This window comes from Drosophila gunungcola, chromosome 3R (assembly GCF_025200985.1).
Source record: "Drosophila gunungcola strain Sukarami chromosome 3R, Dgunungcola_SK_2, whole genome shotgun sequence".
In the NCBI taxonomy this organism is placed as follows: Eukaryota; Metazoa; Arthropoda; class Insecta; order Diptera; family Drosophilidae; genus Drosophila; species Drosophila gunungcola.
In genome coordinates, this window is record NC_069139.1 from 3,696,369 (window position 1) to 3,704,487 (window position 8,119).

Consider the following 8,119-nt stretch of genomic DNA (forward strand, 5'->3'; position numbering starts at 1 on the left):
ATACATTTTTGTGCAAGCGATCTTTGAAGTTAACATTTTAAAAGCTATATTTTATAAGTTTTGTAAAAAAGAGTATTGAATTTGTGTTCTTAAATTAAATAAATTCCCAGAACCACAAAAACATTAAACACATTTTTGTACTGTTAACCAAGCAACTTAACAAAAAATACTTATATATAAATATAAAATATCTAGTATATTTAGTACAACCGTATTATGAAATCATGTTTGAAGATTTAACTCGTTTCACAAAAGTTATTAAAGTAGAACAATTTCTTTTTATTCACAAAGTTATTTTCGTCGTTAGAATCCTGAATGAAAGACTTATGTTCTTCACTGTGCAATATTGCATGTCCTTAAATGCAACAAAAACAGCAGCAACTTGACGTAATAACAAAAGTGAAGTAAACAATAAGAAGCGGCCCTTAGAGCGATGCAAAAGACGAGTTTCTTTCTTTTTCTCCCTCTCTCTTTCTCTCTATGTCCTTTTGTCTCTTTCTCCGCTTGTATGCAGTTGTGTGCGTGTGTGTGTGTAATGACAATTGCCCTTTGCATTTTTTAAATCCCTTTAAATGAAAACAACAACAGGATTCCCCCAGCCTTTAGCCTTTTGTTCTTCGAGTTTCGCTTGTTAGGTAAATCAGCGCCAGTTTGATTGTGTGAGTGCTTTGCAGCAACAAACAACACAACAGCAACAGCAACAATGAGTGAACAACAACAATATCATCGTGCAGAAAGTTATAACGTGCTTAAGCGTCTTTAGCTGAAATGAGGCTAAAAATATTTGCTTATAATGAAGTGCACGACTGTGTGAGTATGACCTGTGACCATGCACAAGTATACATATAAACATTTGTTTGTTTGTTTCTCACTCTGTGTATGTGTGTGTGTGTGTGTGTGTAGCGACATAACAATAGCGCATTGGGTACTATTGTTGTTGTACTTGAGAACCAGCCCTTACACACACACCCCTCGCATAAGCAGAAAATTAAGGCATTGTTAAAGCCAATTAGGGTATTTAGTCGAGAGCCCCGTCGCAAAAGCCGTGTGGACACAACACGGCGTATGGGTTTTATTTCATGGCGGATGACAGCTGCCAAGGATAAGAGCGCGAAACCAAAGGGAAAACTTCAGGGTTATTTACTTGAAACTATGAGAAGGGCATGATATGCATTTCGGAATGGCTAAAAGATATATATATTTGCACTCTCTTAAAGAAATAAATTAATTTATTTAAAATTTTTTTGACCAATTTGTCTTTACTTAAAGGGCTTTTGATTTATCAAGAAGAACAATTAACTCTTTAGTCTTTAAAACCAAAGTTTTAAGTGCAAATTAAACGGGTTCGGGGCAAATCAAGCTGGAAAACTAAGCCACAACAAACATGCCACTTCTTGACATAACCAATTGCCTGGGCACATGCCAAATAGGTCGATTTCAGACCCTTTAAGGGACAATGGGATGGCTGGAAAAATGGAAAAGGCGAAAACATCGATGGAGAACCCACTGCTGACGCCTTTGGGCCAAGCTACAGCTAAGCACCTTTTGGCCAAAACACACGCACTGGGAAACTCTTGCCACATTTGATGGCTCAGCAAGGAATTTGCAAATTTCGGGCACTAAATAAATTCATGTTCGCATGCTCAAGATGACAACAACGAAGGACGACCCCAAATAAGTAAATTATTTATGCAGGCCCGCTTTGGTCTTAGGTGCCGCCTAATGGGGGTCACACTTGGAGGTTTAAATTTTTAAATAGGTGTGTCAGATAATGAAAACAAGTACCCGGCAGGGGAGTTTCGGCCGGGAAAAGTACGAGCATTTTTCGGGCTGCCGCTGTGGTTTCCGTTTTTCCCCAGCCCCATCCAGCTTTCATGGCCTTCTGATGTGGACACGGCTTGTAGGCCGTCGCCATTCACCGTTCGCCATTTGCCTTTTAACTTGGCTAACGATAATTTGTTTGGCAACTGGCGGCACTGCCGCTGCGTAATGAATTTTTATGCCCCTTTAATGTACTTTACGCAGATATGAAATTATGTGACCGAAGAGAGCCAGCGTTTGTTTCAGCCGCCCAACCTTTTATTTTGAGCTCTCCGCTCGACCGAGCGACCGCCAGCCATGTTAATTATTAATATTTTTTAATTAAAATGTGCACTAACCACGGCAACACAAACACGCCTGTTAGGCAAACACGAACTGGGGCTACAGAAGTGTTCGCAAAAACCAAGTCAAACACAAATAAAATCTCACACACTGCCATACGGCAAAATAAAGAATAAGCAAGCACTAAATCAACACACAACTTTGCTGCCGCAAAAAAATTCGGAATTTAAAATGGAGCGACTGCCAGCTCGTCAGTCTGCGGTCTGCCAGATAAATCTCCAGTCTGGGTTCTGGATTCAGGGGGCTGGATTCTGGGTTCTGAATCTGAATCCGAATCTGGGAAGGGAAATGCCCGCATGAATTATCGCATTCAAATATAAAGCCTGAGCGAGGCCTCTGGCCAAGAACGAACTGTATAGTATAGTATCTCTCTGCTTCTGCCTCTGCCTCTGCCTCTGCCTCTGCACGACTTAATGTAGCGCGAAATAACTCGAATAATTCAAATGTGAAACTGTAGCAAATCGGGGTGTTCATATATTCCGCCTGTCCCATTATGCATGACCAAATTATGACTGCCAATAATCAAGAGAGAAGGCGCGAACATTTACAGTCACTTCTGGCGGCGAACGAGTTGCGCACCCTTCACTCGATTTCATTTGGGTTGAGTTAGTGGAGCCATTAAAGCGAAATTGTATCTATAAGTTAGAGGCCAAGAGAATATATTGGGAGTACTACAGAAATTACTAGGAGTTTGAAAGAAAGAATGCAATGAAAAAAAGAAAATTATAGGTATTTAACCATATAATTTATGGGAATTCAGAAATATAAATATATATAATATACAACATTAAACACCTTTAGAAACCTTAACTCGATTTCTTTGCTACGGAAATCAATATATACATTTATTAAAAGTAAGCAAAGAAAAATATAAAAGTCAACTTTTGTTATAATTGCATCGGAATTCCGAATAAATATATTGTAATATACAGTTTAAAACTTAATCACGAACTAGAATTTAAAAAATTTGTTTTCTGGCAATACAGAACATACATTTTTAAACAGACTTATACATAATTCACAATGGTATTTGTATTATAAATAATTTTAATTTGTTTTTCAATAAGACATTTCAATACATTTTTGTTTCTTGCTTACTGGATATCTGAAAATGGAACTTTATTTGTGAACAAACAAAGCAAGAGTTATTTTTTCCTTTGAGTTACCTAGGTTACCTGGGTCAATTGCAGCATAAGATGATGCCCATTTTCAATGGCTTTCGCAGTAATTGGCTGGAATATTACTGCCATCCTTGGCCATTTGGTGGGCCTGTATTCTCAAGCGGAAGCGCGTCCCATCGATTTGTCTCTGTCGCTGTCTTTCAGTCGCTCCTCTCCGCTGGCTGGCAGAATTTAGTGTTTAAGTAATATTTTGTTACTTCGGAGCGATGCAGGCGAGAGTTACACTGGCTGGCTGCACATAACTGGGTAATTTATATTGCCCATTTCGCTTTGACTCACACACTCACGGTCGCAAAGTGCTTTTGCGACAAAGTAAATTGTAAAATGTCACCCATAAAGCGTAAATTGTAACAAAAAGCACTCGAGGCCACGCAGTGATTTAAATTTTGTCGTCTGTAGGCTCCGGCTGTAAAGTTATGTGTATCTGCGGGTACCTCACACCCCCCCCCCCCCCCCCCTATCCCCACCGAAAAGCGATTCCTACATATTTCCCCTTAGATTCGCCACAATTCCCCTGATTCCCCCTCCTGCATTTCGTCCTGCAGATCCCGGACCCAGCTGGCAAGGCCTGGTCCTTTTTGGTTGGGCACTGGCACTTGGCAGCACTGGCGACAAGTTTTTTGGCCGATGCGAGCACACACAGTGTCCACAATTTACACAATTCATAATTCATGCGCAAATATTGTCCATACAATATATCCCGGGCGTTGGGGCGATTTCACCATTTCGCAGTCGCAGCTGCAGCTGTTAACTTTAATTATATCTGTATCTATGCATGTGCGTTTTAATTGAGTTTTGGTATGCAAAACACTGGGCCAAAGTGACAAATTGATTATCAATTCGCATGTTTTATGTATACGGGGGAGCACTTTAAATTATCGAGCCACTGCAGGCAGAAAATTAAAGTTTTATTTCGATTTTTTTATAAACTTATGTTTTAATTTCATATTATGTAAACATAATTAAACTTAAAGTAAAATACAAGACAAAAACCATTAGTGTTTTAGAAGAACAGTTAACTAAAGGGCCAACATTTATATTTTTATCAAGGAATTAAATCGAATTTTAAAATTCTTCCAATATTTTCTTTCGGAGTGTACTGGCGTCTTAAAACCGGAAACAATTTATTTCACGCACTATTGAACCCGAGAATGAACGATTTTTCTTTGCCGCAATTTGAGCAAATATTAATTTCTTCCCCGCTCGTATTCATGAACCTGTCCGCCAAGTCTGCGAATTTCCTTTTCCCTTACAAACTCCGTCTGTGACTGTGGCGGCAGAGTTTTCCCGCTGGTAGTTGCTCGCTTTTCCTTTTGCGAGGACGAAAGGACGACGACAATCAATTTTTCTTCATCACAAAATTGCATTCTTCAAACATAGGGAGTGAGAAAGGCGAAGAAGAACACAAAAATTCGCACTTTATTCATTTCCGTCCGACATCAAATGCTTTCCTTCTGCCGAGGCCAACGCTCTCTTTTCCTTCTCTACTCTGGATACTGGATACTGGATGCTGGATTCTGGATTCCGTATTCCGCATTTTGTATTCATTAATCAACTTTCAAATCTTACCACAACAAACGAAAGGCTGGGTCCTGGGCAAATCCTCGCCGTATCCTCGCAACCCGGGTGGCACTTTGCACTAATTTGCGGCCGCATCTCCTGACAGTCGCAACAAGCAGCGACAAGCTGTCCACTCAGCAGCAGGCTTTCCACTCATTCAAGCACCAGCACCAGCACCACCACCCATTCAACCACCCACCTGACCTGAAAGAGCCACCCACCCAGTTTGTATCATTTACGCGCCGTGAATTGAGTCGCGGCTCACACGGCGTATGCGTGATGGCCCACCAGCATGGCCCATCACTCAATGGCAGCTTCAGAGTCACAGTTAGCGGGCGTCAGTTTTCATTTGCGTCAATTGTTCGCGACTGGTTAAAGCTTCACGTTGTCTAAGGGGTGGGTTGCAGTACGTCTTGCAGAGAGAAAATCTTCAGTTTGGTATGGGAAAGCTGACCACTGATGTTTCACAGACCATTTTAATTGATTTATTTAACTCTAACATGAAAAACTATAGTCAGTTTCATGTGACCACATTGAAAGTTTCCAGCAAATGCTTATATTTAGCCAAGGAATTGGTTCTTAATTGTTGTCAGTTGATTATCAAAAATAGTATCCTAATTGTTCTATGTAATTGGAAAAGAATCTTTCACACAACTTTAATTTATAAAAAAGTTTTTTAATAAAGTCATTACCTAAAACCACTTTATTTCAGTTCAGTCTTAAAAAACTTTCTTTTGTTTTACAAAATTCCTGTTATATGCTTAATAAAATTAAGACTTTTCAAGACCCCCTGATTGATCATAAGGCAAATAAGGCTACAATCTTTTCTCGAAGTGCTGGGCTGTGAAAATCTTTGTGCCGCCTTGGATGTTTGAGCATATTACGTGGCTTGTCTTCCAGCGGCAGGCAGCAGTCATTAACAACCGGAGATGAGTTTGGTTTAATGCGGTTGCCGTTTACAAATGGAATTTTTTAGTAGCAGCCGACGAGCAGTCAAAATGGCAGGCTGAAGGATGCAGGATTTGGCAACGGAAGAGTTTTGCGAGAGTGCGTGAGCACTGAATTTGTGCATTTCTCGCAATTTAATGTCCTGCCCGGGCTGGCAAGCCAATGAAATTTCAGCCAGTCATCAACGGCATCGTCATTATCAGCAATGCAAAAACTTGGCACACTTACTTTCAGATTATTCCATCTGCCGGTCGTTGGTTGTCGGTTGTCGGTCAAGGTGCAGATTCAACTGCAATTGCACAGAGTGTTGGTGTGGAAAACGAGGAAACATGGCCAATACAAATACCCTTATGCTGCCCGGTCATTTTTCTATGCGCACTCGAACGAGCTTTTAATCCATCTCCATCGAAACGAATGCATCTCCGAATCAGCTTATTTGGCAGACAAGAACAAGTGCCATTGCAATTAATAAAGCTGCTTATGATTTTGAGTGTGTGCTTGGGAGAGCTATTTAGCAGAGGGCTTAATACGTTATATTTTTTTTTGCTTTTTGGTTTTACTATATAGACTCTGGACCTTTCATCAAGCATGCAAATGACTGAAAATCAATCGAAAATAAAAATTACAAATCAAAAATCGGTACACTAATGAACCGGCTAAGTGGGAGCTTTAAAATTGCTGGATGGGCTACTCTTTTAAAGAAAAAAACTCTCAATTTGAACAAAATTTTAACAGCTCCATGAAATAAATACCTCAAAGTGTATATACAATATTAAAAGCGTGTGGGGTTTTTTTAATAAATCCGTTTATATTACCTTCAAGTCAACCGCTTTCAGCCAATATAAATTGAAGTTCTTCTATAAAGTCGATGTCGGCTACACACTGTTATGTTTTTTTAGGCAGCTAAAAACTTTTTTATTACATTCGATTGATTAAAACGTTACCGGAAATTCTTGCAAATCACAAAATCTTATGAGTGTCGACTCTCCAAGCCGGAAAACTAATTAAAAATCTTCTGGATTTTTGTCCTTTATGCATTTCTGAAATGGATGGCAATCTGGACTTGACTGGTCCGCTGGGCAAACTTTTCATTAGCCACATTTGGGTGGAAAAGTTTTGGGCCGAATCTTTTACACTTGCATGCCAAGCATCGTCGCCTACTTATGCGCCATTTTTCGACAACTATTTATGCACTGAAAACTTTATGTTTTTGCCGCCCCCGTGGCCACGCCCCCTCATTCACTTGGCTTCCAGTTCGAGTCCGAGTCCAGAGTGCTCAACTATTTATGTTAGAACTGCAAAGCGTAGAGCCGAAACCAATGAAATTTCCAGCAAATGCTTGGGACAACGCGCAAAGTGCAGCCTATACAGTGAGAAAAAATGTGTAGTAGTTTGTACTCGGAAAAATTGATATGTTAAAATCTATGAAAATCCAATATTAATGACGTGAAATGTAATAAGAAATTAGTTTAGGTCAGCATCGTTTAATCATTTTATGTGATCATTACCATATTCAGTTAAGCATACATTATAAAGTCTGGGATATTAAAAATATTATATATATTATAATTTAAAACATATTAAAATAGTTCATATATTTTTTTATTGTAAATGTACAATATAAATATACTAAAGATAAGCTTGTATTACTTAACATTAAAAATGTGTTCTAAAGTAACTCTTTTCTTTCCGTGTATGCACTGCCAGTGGGCGTTGGGCGTGGCCAGGTTATACACTTTGACTTTACTTAGTTGGCTTTTACCTTGTCGGTGATTTTAGCCAGCTGCCTGGAAAGTGGCGAGCAGTCGGGCAGCATATTTTTCTTAGCCATTCGGGCCGTTCTTATGATTTGGCGTGAGTGTGTGGGTGGTGCAGGTGGTGCAGGTGGATTAGATGGTTCGAGTGGCTCAGGGGGCTCAGGTGCCGTGCGGCGTGGGTGGTGGTGCCATGAAATCCACGTGTATGCGCATACATTAGAAGCGTTAAGCTTCAGAAGCGGCGTGTTTGCACAAGTGCTGGTAACTAAACGCCCTGGCAAAAAAGGAAAAAGGGGTCGAAAGTTTGCGACTTGCCAAGTTTATGGACAAAGTCAATGGTCAATTTGTTTGAGATTTGAGAATTGAGAATTTGTGCTGCCTTCGGGCGGGCCTTCTTGGCCTAATTAAAATTGCATTAAAGCAGGTTTTGGGGGACTGGGCTCTTTAAGAGTGGCCTTCGCCTGCGAGATCCGCTCCCGAATGTACGATGCCCATCTAACCAAGCGAAAC